At 48.1% G+C, this 23,467-nt stretch overlaps 1 protein-coding gene across 2 annotated transcripts in view; it reads left to right on the plus strand.

Annotated features, from left to right (window-relative positions):
* Window positions 1-23,467, plus strand: part of GATAD2A (GATA zinc finger domain containing 2A) — a 100,194-nt gene that overhangs the window by 13,376 nt on the left and 63,351 nt on the right. The window lies entirely within an intron of this gene.

Consider the following 23,467-nt stretch of genomic DNA (forward strand, 5'->3'; position numbering starts at 1 on the left):
CGGGGGGCGGGGGTCCCGGGCGGGCCGGGCCGCGGCTCTGGCCCCCGTGGCGGCGGCGACGGCGGATCCAGTGTCAGAATAAGAGTCCCCGCGCGCCCACGCCTGCAGGGCTGCCCCCCCCCCTTCCCTGCTCTCGCCCTTCCTGCCTGACCCTCGGGAGCCGCGGGACCCTTCCCCCACTCTGGGCTCCAGCCCTTCACAGGGCTCTCTACACTTTAAATTTGCCTCCCCATCTAGGCGGTGGCTGTATTGATTTCTTTTTTCCCACCTGGAATGGGTCGGCATCAGTGACTAGACAGCAGCAGCTGGCCTTTTAAAGGGATTATTGCCAAGAATCGGAATTGATCACTTCAACAAGGAAAGGCTTATGGGCAGGGTCCCAGCCTAGAGCGTGGCTGACACTTGGTGTGTGCGCATACACTGGGACCCAGAAATGAATGGGGACCCCTCCCTAGGGAACTGAATGACAACCCTTGGGTGCACGTTTCTGCGCTGCCCTGGGAATTTTGCAGGGACTGCTTAATTTTGTGTATCTGACCTACGTCTTTAGGTGTGTAGTTCATCCTTATCTTAAGAGCTTTGGATTCTTTAGCTCAAAGTCCGGGTGAGTCACTTGAGCCTTTAATTTTCTCACTTCCTCACCCTTTTACTTCTTTCAGTTTTCTTGGCATTCACAGTGCTTGTTAAGTCTCTGGTTCTGTGTGTCCATTTCCCCGTAACACCTTCTGCCTGTGGCAGCACAGAGAATCTGATGAACAGACTTCTGTGCATTTGCTTCAGTTTTGTTGATACTTTTTCTCCTGGTAATGGTTACAAGTTTTCTTTTAAGTTAGAATATGTGAAATAATGTTTGCTGGCACCCAGTTAGTATCAGTAAGTAAGAACAGTAGTTAGTTTGACCTGACAGCAAACTGTGGAGGAGAGCTAATAGATCACTCTAGTCCCCAAATTTGAGTGACTGTTGTATGCCAAGCTCAATGCACAGACATCTTTGGTGCCAGTAACAATCTGATGGGGAGGGGAGAGTACACTTCCCACTTTACAGATGAGGAAACTGAGGCTCTTGGAGGCCAGGCTGCTTGCCCAAGGCTGCTGAGTGGTGGAAAGGGAGAGCTGGGCTTGACCTTTCCGTGTGTGGCACCAGACCCCAGGGATGTTCTTGTTTGCAAATCCAATGTGTGAGCATTTCCTGGGAGCTCCTAAACACAAGATCATTTACTTGTCCAGGCTCCAGTGCACCTCTGCTTGGAGGTGCGGGATGACCTGGTGACACTGTTATAGCCATGCTTTGTCCTCGGAGAGCAGTTACCAGTTGGCCTTTAAGAAGTCAGGCCACAGAGTCACCTCTTTGTATTTGCTTCCTCAGCTTCCAACTCAGAAAAGTTAACTCTTTTCTAAAGGATGCAGTTTAGAATGAGAATTTTGAGAGTGATTTGTTAGACTCTCTCCTCACTCCCCCACCCTTCATCTTTCATCTGTTGTTTCTCTCCTAAGATTCTGAAGCTAGTTTTTACGAGGATTGCCTCTCATCTTGGACGTGGTGTAGAGAATGGATGGCTTCTGTATTACTGATTAAGATGCATTGTTACTTCCACTCAGTTGACGTCATTTTTTTTTAATGTCAAGTCATCTCTATTAATGCAGTATCATTTGGCAGATCCTACAATCTTATATTTTGATAGTGAGGAGAGGAATAATGTTACTATTGGTAGAAAAAAAATCCTGGAAGGGTTTGTACCAAAATGTCAGCAACAAAATCTTTCGATTAGGATTAGCAGAAGTTTTCCTTAAAAAAGGCTTGGGTATCTCTGTATTTTATGATTTCTTAAAATAAGGAACTTTCTTTATTTGTATAATAAAACACATTTAAAGACTCCAATTCTCAATTCTTCAGTAGCTCCTCTTGCTTGTTTTGCATCATTTATATTGTGAATTTCTGGCATTGCAAGTAGTGATTTCTGGATTGATTTATTCAATAAATATTGGAGTGTGTACTGTGCCTCCAGCACTGTGCTAGGAATCCCTGCTTAGTGGAGTTTATAGTGAGATTAGTGGGAGAGAAATCATAATTAATCTCATAGACGTGGGGAAACTTACAAGGGCCAAGGAGAGAAGGACACCATGACCTGGTGAGCAAAACTCAAAGGGTTATTCCTCCAACTGGGATCAGAGGACAAGTAGGAGCTAACTAGGTAAAGAGAAAAAGAGAGAGCATTTCCGGCAGAGTGCTTGGGACTGAATGAAGATTGGTGTGGTCAGGAGAGAGAGAGAGAGATGAGGGAGATAAGATGGGTGGCCCCGGGACTGAGGGGGGTCTAGAATTTACCTTGAGAGCAGTGGGACCCTATTAAAGAGGTTAAGGAGGGACCAAGGGGCTGGTGTGGTGCGATGAGTCCACAGCCAGGACATGGTTGGGCCTTCGGTAGCAGATGACTGAAAGATGCTCCTGAAGGATATGAGTGGAAGGTAGCGAAGCCATTATGAAATATTGGCATTTACTGGTGATCGATCTCTTGGGAGAAAATTAAGACAGACCTCCAGGGTCTTGAATATGTTAATTCCCAACAGAGACAAAAATATAATGCCCTTACCACTGAACTCAGTAAAAGGATCATCAGCGCGCCAACCTCTAAAAGTAAGGGAAACTCAAGTGCTTGTCTGGAGAACTACCTGCTTGGACTTGGGTGTTTCTGTGCCATCAAATGGAATGACCAAGGCTGTTTCCCTAGACATTTTTCTCCCTGATAATCGAGTTAATTTATGCTCATTGTAGAAAACTAAGAAGATTATGAAATAGGTGAGGTCTTCATGAGCGGTTGTCCTGGGGTAACAGAGCATCTCTGGGATTTCCTAGTAACAGTTGTTGGGTTGGGAAGTGTGGCAGAACCAGAAGAACAAGTTGGCAGTGTCATAGTTTGAGGCTCACAGAACTGTGCTGCCTGCTAAGTGGTGGTCGATTGTTAGAATGGATGCTCTTGAGTTATCTGAACTGTTTTAAAAGGTAAGTTAGACTGTCCTTAGCTTGTTATTGTTTGAGGTAACAAAACTTATTTTGTGTGCTAACTACAAAGCTACTATGACTTTGACTTGAATTAGGAAGGCAGCATGTTAAGAGGTTGAGATAAAAAAATAAAAAAAAGGACCTGAAGTGGTGGCAGCGAGGTGAAAGTAGTGAGAGTAGTGTTCTTAGAAACAAAAGTACCAGCTGGGGACAGACCTTGCACACACGTGGATTCTAGCAAACATGATCTAGGGCTTTTTAGTCAAGAGGAATGTCAGACTATGGGCTTCTTGCCCCTCCCCTCGCTTTCTAAGGCTGTATTTGTGACCTCTTTTTGTCTGATAAAAATGTAGGTTAGTCTTTTAGAAGACAAAGGGATTTAATAGAATACCTGCCGGTAGCTTTAGGAAGTGACTGGGAATCCTCCAGGGTGTGGGGAAAGGGTCCTTGCAGCTTCTCAGTGCTCCGCATCTACTTTCTCTCAATCCCCACAAAGGTACCCCCTCAAAGGTGAATTTGTCAGGGACTTTGCTTTCCTGTTCTGCTTCTCAGTTCTTGGGTTCCTTATGTGAAAGGATAGAAGACATGATATCCGTCTGAGGAACAGAAAGGCCAGCATCTGAGATAGTATGTGCTGGCAGGGGGTGGCCAGTACCCAAAAGGGGGCTCCCAGCAAGTTGAGGCAGGAGTTTGGGGGAAGGTTTGAGGCTGTAGGACTTTGAGGCTACGTGGTACAGCTGCAGCTGTGCAGCTGGGGGCCAGAAGGGGGAGGCAGTGCGGGATTGAGAGAAAGTCTGCATTTGAGGTTGGAGAATCCTTTAGCCAGTCATGCAGTTTTGTTTCCAGACCCCACACCACTTGACCTGTCTTGCTGGTCAGATCTTTTGGTTTGAGCCTTCAAACTTAATTCAGCTTAAATGAAGTGATGCCTTTGAGCACATTTAAAAAATACTGCTGCAATATAGCGGCCAACCAGCTCCTCCTGATGCCAGTGAGGCCGCTTGTGTGCAGTGCCGCCTGCTGTTTGCTGGGTGAGGCTATGGGCCTGTTCTCAGGCAGCAGGTCCCTGTAACAGCGTCCGGGGCCAGCCCTGGCTTTGCCTTAGACAAAGGTGTGTGAGCTCTGCTCAGCCACTTCCTAGTGATGTGACTGGAAACTCTCCCGGTTTCCCATTTCTAAAAAGGGGCAAGTACTGTATACCTTGAATGGCTGAGTTGGGAGTGAGGTGATAAATGCAAGTGGCTTAGCACAGCGCCTAGTATATGTACCTGTTCAATAAGTTGGAATTCTGTCACTGTACTATTATGACTAGAATACATGAGGCAGAGCGCAGAAGCTTAGTTTCTCATTTGTGGGACAAATTGTCACTGCCGTGTGTCCCTTGGAACCACAGCCCGTCCCCACCATCCAGATGGAAGAAGGTAAAATCCCCTACAGAGGGTGACATTGCCAGGGTCACCTTGCTGTTATTCTACAACTCGACTTATCTCCAGCCTTTTTGATGTCAGACTTCGCATGTGTCGTCCCCCCCACCCCCAAGCCTCTCCTTAGAAGTACAGAATGGCTAGGTTTGTGGGGCCTCACCAGGGGAAAGGAGGCAACCCCTTTCCTGGCCCTTGGCTTGCTGAACCCGTCGCATATTCTGACTTTTAAGGACAGCCCCTTCCTTATGTGGGATGGGAAAATGTTTGCTAGGGATCCTGCCTTTGAGAACCACGAGGGGTCCCTGCATCCCTGGCTTTATCCCTGAGTGGACTCTGGCCAGGGATGTGAAATGGGTTGCCTGATTGTATATGAAGTAGCAAATGGGAGAGCCCGCCCCATATATCCCGTTCTACTTCCAGACTTCCAGCTCTCTCTGGCTTGGGAATTGAACAGTTCTGGCTTTGTCACTGACTGTAGCTTACCACTCTTCATCCTTAAGCTTGGCCACCTGACCTCAGCTTTCTCATCTGTAGATGGGGATTGTATCTTTGACCTGATACGATGGCTATGAGGGCAAGTAGTCAAGGATATCCCAGTCTCTGTTCCCACCATTCACCTCTGAGAAAAAAATCCTTCTCCTCCCAGGTTACAACTACTAGATGATCCCCCTAGGGTCTCACAGCTCAGTTATCACACACAGTGAAACAGATTGAGGAGCTAGATTTTCTTCCTAACAGAATCTCACCATAACCTAACAATTTTGGAAGTCTAGAGAGCTCATTGTAAGGAGATTTCACCCAGAAAGTTCTGTTAGATTATCCAGAAGTAAAGTGAAAAACGCTGTGGCCTTAAATTTGTATATAATCCAGCATAACATTTCTTTCAGACCCAATTGTTCTGTGCAATTAGCTCTTGAGTCAGTGGCTGTTAAACTCTACAGAACACATTCTTACCTTAGAGGCAGCTGCTCACCGTGACCTTGGAGGTGAGCAGGTTTCAGGCCAGGTCACTTTAGTTTCCACTTGGTGGATTTTTGAGGCAATGACAACGTTTTCTTGTGTTGTGGTCAGGCTCACTATGCCAGCCAATTCTGAAACCTTTTCTGCTATTCACATCCACAGAGGAAACACATTTTCCCCAGTTGCTCAGCGGTTTGGGGAAAGTAGGAGCACGGAAAACTGAAATTTTTTTTTTCTTTTAAAGAAATTTTATTGAGGAACTGTGTTTTTCCAGGACCCATCAGCTCCAAGTCAAGTAATTATCCCCAGTCTAGTTGTGGAGGGCGCAGCTCCTTGACCCATGTGGGAATCGAACCGGCAACCCTGACGCTATGAGCCTGTGCTCCAACCATCTGAGCTCACCGGCCGGCCCAAACTGAATTCTTGATTTGAAGGCATTGGGCTGAATTGGTTGAGTCACCCCAGACTTGTGATGTTCTCAGGACTTGTGTATCATTGACAGAACACCTGGACTTTGTTTTCTGTTGCCTCATGTATTGTTCCTATGCATGTAAAGGGTTAATGCCCACCCCCTCAATGGCGGTGGTTCTTTGAGAGGATTCTGTAGTCAGATCCTTCCCTGGGTGGGATTTTCCTGTACCCACTGGAACCCTGGGAGATTGCAAGGGTTTGATTAACGTTTTCTTTAACACTTTTGTTTGATTAACTGGCTTTAGGAGTTTGTGGGTCATCTGTCTCCTGCCTTCCCTCCCCAAACCTTTATAGTTTGTATTGTTGAGACTTTTTTTGTTTTTTCTTCATCTCTGTCCAACCCAAGTGACATATCCTGATGCTGAAGTCTGGGGAGGAGGCTGAGAGACTCAGGTGTTAGTAGTAGGAATTGCCTGGTCTGCTTTTGAAGTTTTCTTGGGTAAAGATATTAACATACTGAGTATGAATTGAAATGTAATCGCAGCCTTACTGCCAATTTATGTTTGTCAGGCAGGGCATTAGAAATGTAACTATTTTTGGTCCTTGGGCAGCACACAAGTTTATAATTCACCTGGGATTAGCTTGCTTCTGCAGTTTTGCTGTGTGCCCACCATGTGGCACAGACTTCAGTCAAGATGAGCAGGGCTGCCCTTAATATTATATTCTGGAAACTGCGGCCCAGAGAGGAGGAGTGGCCTTCCGTGGGCTAAGTTGCAGAAGGGAAGGGAACATAGCTGCCTATTGTACTCCTGCAGCTTCCCTGGTGTAATATCTGTTGTCCTTATAGCTTCATGGCTTGGTTAGTTTTGTTTTAGGTTCCTTCTCCCTCTATGTAGGTTTATTGGCAGATTTCCTTCCTCAGGGCCTTGTCTTTTTTTGAACCCTGAGGTCATTGTGGTGTGAGGATGAGACAGGACATGGGGGGAGATCTCAGGGCTGCTTCTGGAATCTCAGGGTTACCTTTTGTTGTTGTTAAGCTGTAGCTGTGTTTCCTGTTCTGGAATTGAGTGGGTGATGGCTTTCAATTTTCAAGAGCATAAAACTGCTATTCCCACCTATTAAAAAAAAGGTAATGGCACTTAATTTTAGACATCCTTCAAGTAACAGGCGGGTGACCATTTCAAGATCCGGAAAAGCAACCCATGGAAATAAGGTGGAACTGGCTAAATGTCAGTTCCTAGACCAGGTTCCTATGGTCAGCTGTGCTAATCTAGGGCAGGAGAGAGGGGCTTTGACCCTCTGCTAAGGATACTGGATGACTCTAGAGGAGTGCATCCTGGCTGCTAAAAAACATTGAGGGAGGTTATTTACTGCATATGTTTTATATCTGGGATAATCTGTTCTGGCTCCTGGAGTGGTCTTTAAACCATATCACAGGACTGGTTAGAGGGGGTGAACATGTTTTGTTTGGAGGAGAGAAGATTAGGGGTGGGGGCTCTGGTGGCAAGGAATTCCAGGAAGCCCCATGAGTGAGCCAGGATCTCTTTCACGATGGAATGGAGGGCCTTTCCTTCTGCTGGCGCCATCAGGTACCTACCTGCTCACCCCCTTGGAGTATGGAAGGGATTTCTCTTACTTTCCAGAGATAAGATCAAGTGACTCTGCCACAAAAGGCAACAGAAGTGGACAGGTCATCACTTGGAGAAAGGCGCTCCTCATTAGGTGAGCAGCTCAGAAATGTTCACCCACCTTCTGTGAAGCTTGAGATAATGGGAGGTTGCCCACTTTGTTGCCTTGGTTTATGGCAGAAGGGAAAAGGAAACTTAAATTGCTTAGAAAAATTAGGATAACTTTGATCTATTTAGCCAGCCTTCTAAGTCTATGAACCACTGTTTGTTTGTTTTTTTGTTTTTAAGATTTTTATTGGGGAATTGGAGGGATGGGAACAGTGCTGGGGAATTGGGGGAAGGGGAACAGACAAGTTGCTGTTGTTTTGTTCTTCAATCTAGTGTGGAGGACATTGCTTCACTGGCCCCAGTTGGCACCATCATTGCGCTCTTCCCGGGTGAGGCAGATCAGTCGCCGACTTCTGGACGGCCGCTCACTGCGGCTGCTGGCCGCTCACGCTGGCTGCTGGCTACATACGGTAGCCCATGGCAACCCACTGCCACAGGGGCTGCAGCCTACGCCGTCGCCGGCAACTCATGGCAGCCCAGCTCCAGGTTGAGCTGTTGTACAGCATCTTAGCTGTGGAGGGCAGTGTCACTGGCCCTCATATGTGGGATCCGAACCGGGGCCTTCTGGCGTCCCAAGCCAGTTCTTAACCATCGCGCCACTCGGCCGGCCCTGTTTGGTTTTTTTTAAGTTATTTTAAAAAGTTAACCCGGGCCGGCCGAGTGGCGCGATGGTTAAGAACTCGCTTGGGATGCCAGAGGGCCCCGGTTCGGATCCCACATATGAGGGCCAGTGACACTGCCCTCCGCAGCTGAGATGCTGAACAACAGCTCAACCTGAAGCTGGGCTGCCATGAGTCGCCGGCGACGGCGTGGGCTGCAGTCCCTGTGGCAGTGGATTGCCATGGGCTACCGTGTGTGGCCAGCAGCCAGCGTGAGCGGCCAGCAGCCGCAGTGAGCGGCCGTCCAGAAGCCAGCGACTGATCTGCCTCCCCCAGGAAGAGCGCAATGATGGTGCCAACTTGGGCCAGTGAAGCAACATCCTCCACAACTAGATTGAAGAACAAAACGACAGCAACTTGTCTGTTCCCCTTCCCCCAACTCCCCAGCACTGTTCCCATCCCCCCAATTCCCCAATTAAAAAAAAAATCTAAAAAAAAAAAAAAAAAGTTAACCCATTAACATTGAAGAGAGTAAGCTCTGGTTGGTACCCCATTGAGTGATGCAGCACGGACTTCTCATCACCACATGGTGACATGACCAGAGCAGGAGACATGTTGCTGGCTGTGGGATTTGATTCTCTAAGCAGACCTTCTAATTTGGTGGGCTGGGATGGGTAACTGGTGCAGAGATGTCCTTGCAGCCACGTGGCTCCAGCCCCTGGCCAGCACCTCAGCCTGTGAATAGCCCCATTTTACTCCACTGTGCTGTGCAAACATCATTTTTGTTACATGCCATGACGTGAGAAAGGTGGGCATCTGATTTGTGTCTATCCACCGTCCCATCCATCATCTCTCCTTCACCACTGTTCTGAGACGAGATATATTTTTCTTGGTCTTGGGGTTTACAGCTCTAGTGGAGATTTGTTACACTGGACTAGAGTGTTCACAAGGAGTGTCCCCTGCACTGGAGCATCAGGGAGGGATGGAGTTGGCAGGTCACCCTCCCAGATGACAGAGTTTATGGGAAGTTATAGTAGGAAAGAAGGTTGAAAAATGCAGGTTCTGATTATTGTTGATGACCTTAAATGGAAGGCTGGTTACACTTCATCCTAAAAGCTTGGAGAGCCCTCAGAGGTTTCTGAGGAGAATGTTGACTTGAATTGGGCAGGGAAGCCAGTCACGAAAACGGGCCATTGATAAAAGGTAGGCATGAGCTAGCTAATACAGCCTTGAATTTGTCTGGTGGGGAATAAAAAGCAGGAACAGGTGCCAGAGACACTGTGCAGGGAGATTGGGCGGGAACTAACAGCATACCAGGGACCCAGGACAGGTTATCTGTACATTCAATAACTGGGGTCCCTTCCCTGTTTGGCTTGTGTTGTGCTCCTGTGGTCCATTGATGGGTGAGATGGCCCATTCCTGCCTTTGGGGATCTAAGGCCACATGGGGAGACAGGGTAGGGTGCCCTGAGAGAGATGAAGGGTGGGCATGAGCAAATCTGAGAGGTGGCAGCTGAGCAAGGACTGGTAAGTGACACAGGTCCCCAGATTATGGGTCATTGGTTTTAGGGGTGCTGAATTTGAGCAGAGGTGAAGTGAGCTGAATCCTGGAGAAGGTGGTTCGAAGTTATGGCTACTGCCTGGGAGAAGGTGGGTGTTAGTGAGACAGCCTAGCCTGTGGCCCTGCACGGCCAGCCACTCTGTGCTTCTCTAGGCTGCGAGGATACAGTGGATTGTGGCGTGAAGGCCCTGTGTAACTGTCAGGACCCTCAGGGCATGTCTGTGACCTTGCTGGATAGCTATGGGCTCCAGGGCCAGGTGTAGAACCTGATCTGTCCTTGCATCTTCTTCTCCCCAAACTAATAGTGCTTTGTGTTAGGTGAGTGCAATAAACGATAGATGGAAGAATAAAATATCTGAGGGACTATCTCATACAGTAGGAACAGTTTGTTCTGCTCTGCTCCTAAGAGTGAAGTAGTGATGAATGGATGGAAAGAGGGACATAACCGTTAGTCTAGCCTGAGAAAAAGAGCTTTTTAGCAACTAGAGGGACCAGGAAGAGGCTTGATGTGATTCTAGTGCCCTGGGAACTGATGGGTAACCACATTTTCTAGATTCTAAGGATTTTCCAGCTTGAGATCTTGAATGCTTTTCCAGAGAGACCCAGAGTGATTAAGATGCTTCTTCTCTGAAATATCCACATGAATTATTCTAACAGCTGCTGCTTCTTGGTTTGAGAAAGTTTCCTTGTTTCACACATTGTTCAAATGTTTTCAAATCCTGGCTCTTGGCAGAATCTGGGGAGAAGACAGGTGGGTGTCCTGTCAAGTGACAACACTGGTTTTGGAGTGGAGAGTGGTTATGGAAAGGGACCTTGGGGATTAGGCACTTGGGAAAAAATGACTTGGGTCAGAGAATGTCATCTGGCTGGTGATGACCAAGATGCTGTCAGGGTCCTGATTTGGGGTTGAGGGTGAGAGTGAGGAATGAGGTGAGTTAGGTGAGGGTGGCAGCTAAGTGCCCTATAAGCAGAGCTGGAAGGGCCAGTGTGTGCCCTGGCTACTGCCCACCTGGGAAGGCCTCCCTGCAGGGCCTGGGCTGTCCTCTTAGCCCCATGTCCTTTGGGCCCTTTGTTCTCAATCCTCACACTATCCTTGCTGTGTCAGTGGCCAGGGGAACCAGTCTCCTTCCCACTGTTCTATGTCTGCTCTGTTCACTATCTTACATGGATGAATGCTGTTTGAACAGAAGGAAGGAGGTCCACAGTATGCTGGCTTGCACAGTGAGGCTCAGTCCTCCAGGTTTCCAGCAGTTAAGTAAAGGGTTAAGTTAGTATGCTCTCAGAAGAGGAATTGTGGGTGTGCTGATCTTTGCTCTAGGAAATTTCCCCAGAGTCCTGGGAGGGACCCAGCCCAAGTATGGTATCAGAGTCAGATTGTCCCTGATTTGCAGTGGCTCATATTTGAGCCTGGGCCTGGTAGATAGCGGAGCTAGGTTGAATCCCCATTTGACTTCTTAACCCTTGTGACCCTTTGCTAGTCACCTTGACTTCTCTGAGCCTCAGCTTTCTCACTTGTCAAGTGTGGCCATCAATGGCAGTCCCCCGTATGAAGTGTGGGTAACAGTGACAGTCCCCTGTGTGAAGTGTGGGTAACATTGGCAGTCCTGTGTGAATTGTAACATTGGCAGCCCCTCGTTTGTAGTGTGGCTAACAATGGCAGTCAGTCATGTGAAGTGTGGGTGACAATGGCAGTCAGTTGTGTGAATTATGGGTAACAATGGCAGTCAGTCGTGTGAAGTGTGGGTAACATTGGCAGTCTCCTGTGTGAAGTGTGGGTAACAATGGCAGTCCCTCCTGTGAAGTGGGGGTGACAGTCCCTGTGTGAGGTATAACATTGGCAGTACCCCTTGTGAAGTGTGGGTGACATTAACAGCCTCCTGTGTGAAGTGTGGGTGACAATGGCAGTCCCTTGTGTGAAGTGTAATGTTGGCAGTAGTACCCCTTGTGAAGTGTGGGTAACATTGGCAGTACCTCGTTCTGTGGTTATGGGGATTAAATGAAATCAGGCATGTAAAGTGCTGGCACGATGCCTGGCACCAAATAAAGAATTCAATAATTGTTAGCCACTGTTACGCTTTTCTTTTTCTCCTTTAGTAACAAAATCTCTTTTCAGCATGTTAAAGATGATTTCTTTCGATGTCCCTGAAGTTGTCCTCAGTGTGCTTTTTCTGTAGCAGTTTGAATTTGTGTGCCCAACGGCAGCCTTCTCAATGAAGCCAGGCACTCTCCTTCCTGTCCCACTGAAACCAGTGAACACTCAGACCTGGACCATGGGGAGAGTGGAACCCCTGCCTTGGCAGTAGTGTCATGGAGGCCTTGGAGACCTACAACACCTGGGTCTCAGACTGGGTCTTTCTTTTTTTTTCCCACGTTCATGTCAGACGGGTAATATGTCGATGTCAGTGTAGTAACAAGGTTTGAGGGAGGCACATCTCACAAGTGTGAACACCCCATCATCACACTTATAAACTACAAAAGGATCTTAGGCTGGATCTTGGTGTTGATCTGTGTGAGGCAGCTGAAGGCAGATCAGGGAAGTAGGATGGGCCTTGCATGAGGCAGGAGGGTCCCCTGCGAGGCTGGCCCAGTAAAGACTTAGGTGAATGAACACCACCCCCATCTCCCCATGGCCCTGCCCCTCCTTTCTCCTGTCTTGCAGCCTCCCTGCAGGGAGGGGTGGTGGCCTGGGACCCTGGGTGACTTCCCAGGGGATGTCTTGCTTGAGGTTGGGTTGTCTTAGTAGGACTGTGCTCAGAGACACTGGAGTGAGGTGGATTTTGTGGGTCACTTGGGAACCTGACCCCACTTAGGACATGTGCAGTCTGTATTCTGAACAACCAATAGCTTAGAAGTACACCTTTGCCTAGAAGACAAAGTGTGTGCTGGTCCCGTGTGTGCCTGTGCGGTGGCCGAAATGTATTTGTCCTGTGTGTGCACATGTGCTGGCTGTGTGTGTATGCATATTTACATGTGTGCTTGTGCACGTCTTTGTGCTTGCCCTGCCTGCTGGGGAGGAACCTGACATGTGTAGCACTCTGGTGTGGGTAAGCGGAAGAAAGACATTCCAGTTTGTGTTGGACATGGACTTTGAGTGTCAGAGTCCCGGCCTCTTGTGGGGCCTCCAGCTTACTCTGGAGTTAGTCTCAGGTGCAGGCGAAGTCCCACTGAGAATACAGCCAGAGTCCGTGTGGCCTTTGCAGATTTCTTCAGGCCGTCTAATTGTAAGGCAGAGATTCATGTGACCTTTGCATCGTACCTCATAACACATCAGAGTTTTAGTACTAAAACTTCTTGCCGGTGATGAAAACTCCCAACTTGAGGCAGAAGCAGAAAGCGAGCTGAGAGTTGCGAGATTTCGGTCTCCTCACCATTGCCTGGGAATCAGGCCCTTCACTCTTCTAACACTTCCACAGCACAGTTTGGCTTTTACTGCCTTGGCTTCTCTTAGAGCAGGGTTCTCCAAGTAACTGATTCCCAATGCAGTTTTTTTCCTGCGTGCTCCTTAGATGCTGGCTCTTCAGACACGTCAGACAGAATCCCTCCCAGCCAGCGGGCAGGGCCCTGTTTCTGCCTGGTACCTCCTTTCCCTGCTGGTGGCCCTTCTGTGAGGATTATGTGATGGGAAGTGTCCATGCAGAGTGCTGGGAAGCTCTGGCAGATGAGAGAAGCCAGATACAGCCCACCTTTGCCTCCATCTCTGCCTCATTTTACCCTGTAGGTCTGGGGGCAGTGAGAACATTTAGCGGTTCTGTGAACACCCTCCCCAGGAACCCCTCTATTCCTGGCACCTCTGATTGTACTTTTATTGTTGGGTACACTGTCAGGAAAGTGTGGCGTCTGTCTACGTTGATTCTCAGTTCTTAATTGGTGTCTGTAGTGTAAGCCACGATATCCTGATGGATGTTGCCATTGTTATACACGCTTTGCAGCCTTTTAGTCATGGCGATGTTTTTTTTTGTTTGTTTGTTTTTTTATGATTTTATTGGGGAAAGGGACCAGCTAAGTTTTCCTTCAGTCTTAGTTGTGGAGGACGCAGCTAGCTCAGCTCCAAGTCCAGTCGCCATCCGGCTGCCCATCGGCAGCTCACGGCCACTCAGCTCAGGTGCTGAGTGACCCATGTGGGAATTGAACCGGCGACCCTGTTGCTCAGAGCTCGCGCTCTTAACCGACTGAGCCACTCGGCCGGCCCAGTCATGGCAATTTTTGTGATCGCTGTGGTGCTTCATCATCAGAGTTTGTAGCAGCGATGAGGTGTCTGGGACTGAGAACCAGCTCATTGGTCTGTACCTTGTGGCGAGGTCTCAGGACCCCTTGGGCCGACCATGTGGCCTCAGTCAAGGCCATCAGTCCTGCAGTGTTGTTGGTGGACAGCTCTAGCTACGTCTGAGAAGTTACCAGATAGTGTTTGTTGACTATTTGACCTGGCTTCTAACATTCCAACTCAGTTCTGCCTCTTAGGGAAACTCAGTTGGTCAGATGGTTGTATGTTGTTCTTATTTGAAGATCCAACGTCAGATTGGATTTCTAGAATTCTACCAAGTCCATCCTCATGTCCGAAACTCAGGTCAGGGACATCTGGAAGGTTTGTGGGTGGATGACACTGACCTGGCTGTCTTCCTGAGTGTTCACTAGCTGCTCCAGATTTGGATCTAGGCAGGTCCTTTAGTGTTTCTGAAAATACTAGCTTCAGTAGACTTCAGTCACTTGTTCCGTCTCCTGTTGCCGCCATGGATGATAGGACCAGTCTTGGAGATCAAGGTGGCAGAGGTCCCCTGAAGCTCCAGGTCTGTCCAGCTGTAGTGAGGCAACAGGGTGGGGGGGGGTTAGAGGTGATATTGGAGCTCCTCCCCATTTACCTTTCTTCAGTGAAGTTTCTGCCTTCTTGTTGTTGCTAACTGACGACAATAGTCAGTCTTACCGTGGACATATGTTCTGTGAACTGCTGTGGGTGGATTTCGTTTGGATTCCAGGACCATGAAGCTCTTTTCCTCTAGGCTCAGGTCTTCATTTGTATATAGTGCGGCCACCCCAGAATGCTGCTTCCTCTGGGTGCTCTTGAAAAACAGAAATTTTCTCTTCTCCCTTCCAAAGAAAAATATTCCAGAAAGTAAGATAAGGTTCCTAAATTTGTGGCAAGCATCCACCATAGGTTACAAGATTGTACTAGATGTAGCTGCTTATGCATCAAAATGTTAAAAGATGGCTCAGTGATGGCCTCCATGCTGCCCCTCAGGGAGACTTGAGGGATTTTCTGGTCTTTGCCCCACTGGTGAATATGCAGATCAGGGTTGGTGCCTTGTCACCAAGTGAGGGAGTGAGCGGGCTGCTGAGTGGGAGCTGTCTTCAGTGCATGGAGAAAGTACTCAATTGATGGCTTTGCTCCTGCTCCCATGGCACATACAGGCCCGATGCTGCCTGGACATAGGTTAAGGCTGCTCATGGAGCTTGTGACTGGGACCCAGGACCCCTTGGAGTGGAGGACACCCTGTCCATTGGTGAAAGGATTCTCACCTTTCCAGGAGGTTACCTGTGTGATAAAAGTATTGCTTCTCTTAAAACAAACTCAAGAAAACTTGCCACAAGAAAAGAATGGCTGGAGAATTTATTTCTTGACAATATACACAACCCAGCTCTGAAGCTAATAAAGCTGGTTGAGATGCCTCTCGGCATCAAGGCCAGACTCTTGGGACGGAGGCTGTATGCCATTGGAATCTCTTATTGGCCTTCTAATACAAGGGAGGCGATGTCTTCTGCAGGTGGGGCGTTTTGTGACCCTCACTCCCAAATTTTCCTGTTTCAACTGGTCCTGGAGACTCAGTTGCTCCCTCTCCAACTTTCCCCCTTTTTAGTTCTCCCAGGAAGACTCTTGGCGTGTTTTGTAGTCACAGGTGACACAGGGACATGTGTGTTTGCAAGGAGACCAAACTTCTTGATTGCTCAAGCGAAACTACATGGGGAACCCCAGACTGTCATTTTCACCTTCTCTTACTCTCTTCAGGAGTAGTTGACCTAGAGTTAATTGAGGTGCTCTGGGCTTTTCTATCTGAAACGATGGGTAACAAAATACCCTCCCTCTGTGAGTGGGTACCTCACATGGGTTCTCTTTGTGTTAACTGTTTTCCATGTAACATCCATTGGTCTCAGCCAGGGCCTGTGGTTGGACCTGGGCCTGGCTCTGCCTCACAAGATAGACAGGCTTGGTGCTGAGAGCTTGAGGAGGATGCATTGTTTTCCTTTTTGGTGATGTAGATTGGTTGGGTGTGCCATTTGGGTTAGTTGTCTAGGTCTCTCTTGTCTAGAGTTGGACATGTTGGGAGGTCAGGGCTCAATTCCCAGTCAGCATGTATAATATATATGAGTCCCATATCTAGCCCAGGTGCTTTAGGGAGTAGGTTTGGATTGGACTGTGATGTCTCTGGCTTCCACTTTTTGGAAAAAGTTGTGCCCAAGACAAATTAGTCATCTTTACTATTCACCTGACAGGTACTTTTTTTTTTTTTTAAAGATTTTTTTTTATTGGAATTGCGGGGATGGGAACAGTGCTGGGGAATTGGGGGAAGGGGAACAGACAAGTTGCTTTCCTTTTTGTTCTTCAGTCTAGTTGAGGAGGACATTGCTTCACTGGCCCAAGTTGGCACCATCATTGCGCTCTTCCTGGGTGAGGCAGATCAGTCGCCGGCTTCTGGACGGCCGCTCACTGTGGCTGCTGGCCGCTCACGCTGGCTGCTGGCTACATACAATAGCCCATGGCAACCCACTGCCGCAGGAGCTGCAGCCTACGCCGTCGCCGGCAACTCATGGCAGCCCAGCTCCAGGTTGAGCTGTTGTACAGCATCTTAGCTGTAGAGTGCAGTGTCACTGGCCCTCATATGTGGGATCCGAACTGGGGCCCTCTGGCATCCCAAGCCAGTTCTTACCACCGCGCCACTCGGCCGGCCCGACAGGTACTTTTTGACTCCCTGGTTCATGGCTGTGAGATAGGGCTGGAAGAGGTGTGTCCAGGGAGACAATGCTGTGGGAGGTAAGAGCTGGGGTGAGATAGGTGCACTTGAAGTGTATCTGAGACATAATGTTCAGTGTTGCTCTATCTCACTATTCTGAGTCTTTACAGTGCTAGTGTCTTTTTGTGGAATTTATTTGAGGAGTGGTGGGCAAGACTGATTGATAGTGAAGGATGCCAGGGATATGGCTGGTTGGGAAGCAGGGTTCTAGAGTCAGACTTTTGGCTGTGGTATACCAGGCCCATGGGCTTTGATTTGTACATACTTTGGCCCCAAAGAGTTAAAATAATGTGTGTGGCTCTACTTTGAAGAGACATTGTGCTAAGTGAAATAAGCCAGACTCAAAGGGACAAATAATGGGTGATCCCACTTATATGAGGTCCCTAGAATAGTCAAATTCATAGAAACAAAGGTGGAATGGATGAGGATTTAGTTCTTCTTTAAAGATTTTATTGGGGAATTGGGGAAGGGGAACAGACAAGTTGCTGTTCTTTTATTCTTCAGTCTAGTTGTGGAGGATGTCACTTCACTGGCCCATGTTGGTATTATCATTGCGCTCTTCCCGGATGAGGCAGATCGGTCGCCGGCCACAGCACCTCATGAAAGAGCACACCAGCTTCCGACCAGCTCCACTGCAGCCTACATGGTCACCGGCGACTCACGGCAGCCCAGCTCCAGGTCGAGCTGTTGTTCACCATCTTAGCTGTAGAGGGCACAGCGTCACTGGCCCTCATGGGATCCGAACCAGGGCCCTGATGCTCAGAGCTGGTGTCCCAAGCCAATTCCTAACCAACGCATCACTCGGCCGGCCCTGGGGATTTAGTTCTTAATGTAGAAAGCTTCAGTTTTGCAAGATGAAAAAGTTTTAGAGATGGATGGTTGCACAACATTGTGAATGAAATTAACACCACTGAACTGTACATTTAAAAATGGCTAAGATGGTAAGTTTTATGTTATGTGTATTTTAACCAAAAAATGGGATCTTTCTGAATTCAGAAATATATCCATCATTATGAGAGCACTCATTTTATCATCTAAGAGTTAGCTAGGGAGAAAGGAGCAAAGGCATTCATGATTTGATGACTTACTCTGTGCCAGATACTGTGGGATTTAAAGAAAAAAAAGGATATGAGTGGTTCTAGAAGACTTCATTGTAACATCATCTTGGGAGTGTTGGAGCATAGAGATTCTGTTGGTGTTCTTTAGTCCCTAGAGGGGTGGGGCCTGGGTGTATTTCCTCCAGCTTGGTGGGGTGACACAGGATTCCTGGAGTCTTCAGGGGACTTCGGAGAGCAGAGTCCACGAACATACAAGGTCTTCTCTTCTCTAGCACTTGGCTCAGGGATCAAAGGTATTCCTTGTTTTCTTATGGCTATTTATCAGAGAACTCCCTTAATATAGCACATCTTGGTGTGTGGGCCCAAAGTGGGAGATACCAGTTCATAGGTCCTTATTAACACAGAAGTCATTTCCTCTTTTGTTCTTGTGACGTTGTCTTTAGAATGTCCTTTAATATTGTAACTCACCACACGTCCACAGTGCTAAACATTTCCGGCACTTCCCAAAGTCTCAGACTAGTCTAGATGTGGACATTTCATTCCTGGGCCTTTTAATTACAGGGGTTTATCTGAAGTTTTTTTGAACTGCTGTGTGGACTTGCTTGGGCAGGTGCTAGGGGGCAAGGTTGGAAACACTGAAAGGAACCTCTAGAAAGGAGTCAATATTTTGAGGAAGAGTATTAATCACAGTAGTAAAAGTAAGAGCTAGTTGCTTCTGTTTGAGAGCCTGCCTGGTGTTAGAGCCTATCACCTGGTCCTCAGGATGGTCCCGAGACCGAGGAGGGAAGTGCTCAAACAGGATGGTGGTGATGTGAAAGGGAAGGACTACTGGGATGCCCAACGGTATGCCCAAGTCAGGCCTTGGAAATGACAAGGATCTGTTGGAAAGTCTGTGACTGGGTGTTTTAGTGTGGGATAGGAAAGGAAGAGGGGAGTGCAGGTTGTGGGCTCCTGGGTGCTGGTGTAGGTAGCTCACCATCTTAGCCGTGATGGGGATCGGGGGAGACCCTTTCAGATACAAGGCCATTGAGGCCTCTGAAACCTACGAGAGCCCTTCTCCAAACAGCTGTGTGTGCGGGAGGCAAGGAAGAGCTCCCCCTTGGGCTGCGGTGGGCTGTGGCCTTGCCTATCTCCATGTTGCTTCTTCCTGGATAGAGTTTACGTTGTTTTCGCCTCAAGTCCATGGTGGAAACATAGTGATTGGGTATTTATAACTTAAGAAGGACGCCCTTTCATCATTTCCTCCTGCGTGCTTCATTGGGTGTTGGATAAGGAGATGAGCAAGAGCCCTTTCTCTGGGAGCAATTGGGGAAGAGAACCTAGTGGAATGCTTGATGTCAAATGTCAGTTTTCAGCTGTTTCAAATGATGAGATTATAGCTCTCAGGTTGGAAGGGGGTGGGTGGATAGGAACTAGTTAGGGAGAGCAGGCGTGAGCAACAGATGCCTGTGTCTGAAGGATGGGTGGGAAGAAGGAAGGGCTTTCCTGGCAGTGGGAACAGCATGTGCAAAGGCTGGATGGTGGAGGCAGGCAGGTGTGGTGAGTCTGAAGAATTGAGACAAGGCCAGTGTTCTTGGAGCCAGGAGTGTGGTGTGTGTGTACTCCTATGTATGTGTATGCCAGATGACTTCATAGGGTCACTTGGGCCTAAAGCAGGCGGGGCCTTGAAGACCATGTTGTGAGCATTGCGGGAAAGGGGGAATTAAGGGCTTTAGGAATGGCCTCATTGGTGCAGTGCAGGGAGTGGACAATCCGTCCCTCAGTGAGGCCATGATTACTGTGGCTGAGGGAGAAGAAGCAGGAGTAGAGCAGGGGCCTGGAGGACACATACTGGCTGTTACCCCAGTGGATGCCTTGGCTTGACAGTGGAGACAGACCAGCTCTGGTTGCCAAGGATGGGCTTGTGTGGCCTTGCCGTGGGTTCTGTGGCCCTCATGGGGCTGGTTCTTTGCTTCTAGTCTGCCGAGTCATGCTCTCCCTTGCTCTCTCGGGTTAATAGGCTCTGTACCTTGGGGAGAGCAGGTACTGCTTTGTCCCCAGGGGCTGACACGGAGCTGGAGCCTTCCTTGGTGTGCCTCTGCCCTAAGTTTGTCTCGAGTATGCCACCGTGCCTGGGTCACCTCTATCTCTTTAATACTTAGCACAGCCCATCAGGGCTGCTGTTTCCTCCTGCTTTCAAAGAACATGTAGTCAATATTTTTGGCTTTTGGGGCTGTACTGTCTCTGTCATTGCTACTCAGCTCTGCTTTGTAGGTGAAGCAGCTGTAGACATTGTGCACTCGGGTGGGTGTGGCTATGTCCCAGGAAAACCATTCACCACAACAGGCCCAGGCAATAGTTTGCTGACCCAGATTAGAAAACCAAGTCTTTGGTCCAAGTCAACCCGTTCCCCAACCAGCCAGCACGTGTTGGAACACTGTGACCTCTGGGATTCCTTGAGATGCTTCACTGTTGCCCTGCCTCAGTTTCTCCCTTTCTGATAGGGCTGACCAGGAAGTTCCCTTTCTTGAGGGTTTGGCAGTGCAGTTGCTAAGACTATTGGCAGAGAGGGTCTAGATTACGCTTGTCTTCAGGGGCACTCAGTTTGCATAGAAAAAGTGGACTTTGCGGACCTAGAGGTGGGAAAAGGTGAACATATTGTTGGCTTTCACCTTGGAGTTTTTTGGCCTAATGTCATGTTCCCAGGACTGGATTGGAGCCAGGGTGGTAAATATTTGGGTGCAGACACAGTTGAAGAATTTTAGAGACAGCACAAGTGTTTGGGGAGTGCAGATGGTGTAGGAGGAGACCGGAGATATGCAGCTTCCATAGGGCTGAGCCTCAGTAGGGACGATGGGCCCTCTTTAAGGGTGCCTTGGAGAGCCCAGGCTTGCAGGTCAGGTGCCCATGGCCCCAGAGACCTGTCCTTGCTCTGGCCACGGGTGCTGCAACCTGAGCATCTCCTCGGAACCGGAGCTCCCCAGACAGCAGCCAATGTCTGGCCACAGCTCCACCCCTCAAGTTAAAAGGGAACCGACCTTACTTGCCTGAGCCCAAGAGGATGAAATGGCAACAAAGGACTTCTGTTGCCTAAAGTGCAGTGGCTTGATTTCATGTAAATCACCATGGCTGCCCACTCACCAAGTGTGATCTCTCTCAGACTGGGAAATTGTTACTTTGGGGTGGGTCGCGGAGGGTGTGTGTGTGTGTGTGTGTGTGTGTGTGTGTGTGTGTTACCCAGGTGCAGGGTTAAAGCCAAACCATAATGATTTATCAAGGGATCTGAAGAGTCTCTTATGTGTTGGTAATTGTGTACTTAAGGGTTACTTGATACTGTTTTAAATGTATGGGTTGGAAATAAAAACAGTAAAAGCTCTCTAAATCCAGCCAGTGCAGGGTGGATGGCAAAACAGTCCAAATGATATATCAGTGAAAAGAGATTACAGTTTATTTTAGAGAAATGCTCCCAGTTTTCATGGTGCTAAGTAGTCTCTGCTTGGTTGCTGCTCCTTTGTGAATTTCACAGTAATTGTATCTGAGGGGCTGCTGCTCCTCAGATTGGTTCCTTCTTCAATGTTAAACCATCCTGGCTCATTCATTCCATTAATATTTATCGAGCACTTGGTGTGGTCTGACACTATTTTAGGTGCTGGAATAAAATCAGGCATCAGGCAGATAGACACCTCTTTTCCTGTGGCATTTACGTTTTTGTTGGGTGAGAAAGTCCATAGACACAGTAGCGACCTTGTGTGGAAGGTGCGGAGAGGCCAGGGCTATGGGAGAGAAAGGCAGGGTGGGCCTCTGCAAGAGAGACATTTGAGCAGCGGGACATGGAGGGGTCAGCCATCTGGGGAGAGAGTGACGGAGGCAGAGGGAGCACAGATGCTCTAGCAACTACCATTAGAGCAGGCCGTATACAGACATTTCTGAGAAACTATGTGAACTAAATAAATATGGACTGGGCATTTGTTGACATTTAGGGACTATTGTATGGTAGCTATATTTTCAAAGGTCCTTTTCAATTTGGGATGCAAATTGAAGACTTGATTGTTAAAATGATAAAGTATCTGGAATTTTGTTTAAAACATAAGACCCCAGGGTGAGTGGGTGCCTGGTGTGTTGGAGGCGGCATGGTCAGGAGGCCAGCATGGCTGGAGCAGGATGAAGCAGGCACGCGGCAGCAGGCAAGCCTCCAAGGCCAGGAGAGGACAGAGTTTCATTCTACATGAACGCAGGCCTTCAGAGGGTTTCGAGCTGAGGAGTGAAAGCAGGGGATCCAGTGGAGGTGTGGGAAGCAGTTGGACCCTGGATGTGTTTGATGGCAGAACCAACAGGATTTCCTGCTGGACTGGAGAGTAGGTAGTCCGATGAAGAGGGCAACTCCGGATTTTAATCTGAGCGGCTAGAAGATTGTGGATGTGCCATGAACATAAATGGGGAAAGCTGTGGTGGAGCGTGAAGGTCTGAGGTGACCTTAAAACTTCTTGCCTGTTGCACTCTACCCTTGATGCACTGTGTGTGTTGTGATAACAGATTACGATGACCTTCCTTCTTGCAGGTTAAGGTTAACCCTCCAGGAAATGTTGTCCAGTGTGTCTTATTGCCTCATGGAGTAGGATACTTGGATCTTTGTTGAAAATCAGTTGTCCACATGTGCATGGGTGTATTCTGTTCATCCATCTACATGTCTGTCTATGTCCATATCACACTGTCTTGGTTACTGTAGCCTTATGGTAATTCTTAAGTTCAGGTAAGGTAAGCCCTCCAAATTTGTTCCTCTTTTTCAGTGTTGTTTTTATTATTCTGAGTCCTTTGTATTTCCATATAAATTTTAGAATCAACTTGTTTCCACAAAAAATTATGTCAGGAATTTTTTATTGGGAAGGCATTGATCTGTGGATCAATTTGGAGGGGAGAGTTCATACCTTCTGACCCAAGGACAAGACCTATTTCTCCATTTATTTAGGTTTTCTTTCATTTCTTGCAGGGATGTATTGTAGTTTCAGTTTATAGGTCTTGCAGTTTTTCAAAAATTGAATTTATCCTTAAGTATTTCACATTATGGTATTATAAATGAATTTTTGTTTTAAAGATTTGAGTTCTGGTTGTTTGTTGCCAGTGTATAGAAATACTGCTGACTTTTGTGTATTGACCTTGATCCTGAAGAGAGAAGGTGCTCAGAAAGCCCAGGGCCACCGTTTCTGAGGCTTCCCCCTCCATGGCAGAGAGAGCCCACGGCTCAGGAGGTATGAAAGAACTAGGATTAATGATGTCCACTGCATTTCCCAGCCTGGATGAGGCCAAAGACCCTCCTAGGAGCTAGCCCTGGTGGTGGCCACAGCTGGCCCTGGGCCTCATTGAAGAGGATGCTATATGCTCCTTGGTGCCCAAAGGTCTTTCCATAGAGTTAGAGTTCACTGATATTTGCTTATTTTGCAAGTTCTCCTGTGGGAGTGTTTCTTGCTATTCATGAGGTGTGTGTGAATTGCTGTGAACCCAGTTTAAAAATAAAGGTTTCATATCAGAGCAAGCTCCTTGTAGTCATGTGGGCACAAAGAATGACAACAGAGGTGATACTGACAATATTCCACGAGCTACGACTGACAGCACTGCCTGGGAGTGAAGGATTTGTCTGGTTCACTGGGTTCAGCCTATGTGCTTGGAGCCCAAGATGTCTGATGTTACAAAGAAGGGGAAATCCTGGAGCCAGCTGTCTCTGTGACCTTGGGACAGTTTCC

This window comes from Hipposideros armiger, unplaced genomic scaffold (genome assembly GCF_001890085.2).
Source record: "Hipposideros armiger isolate ML-2016 unplaced genomic scaffold, ASM189008v1 scaffold_64, whole genome shotgun sequence".
Taxonomy (NCBI): domain Eukaryota; kingdom Metazoa; phylum Chordata; class Mammalia; order Chiroptera; family Hipposideridae; genus Hipposideros; species Hipposideros armiger.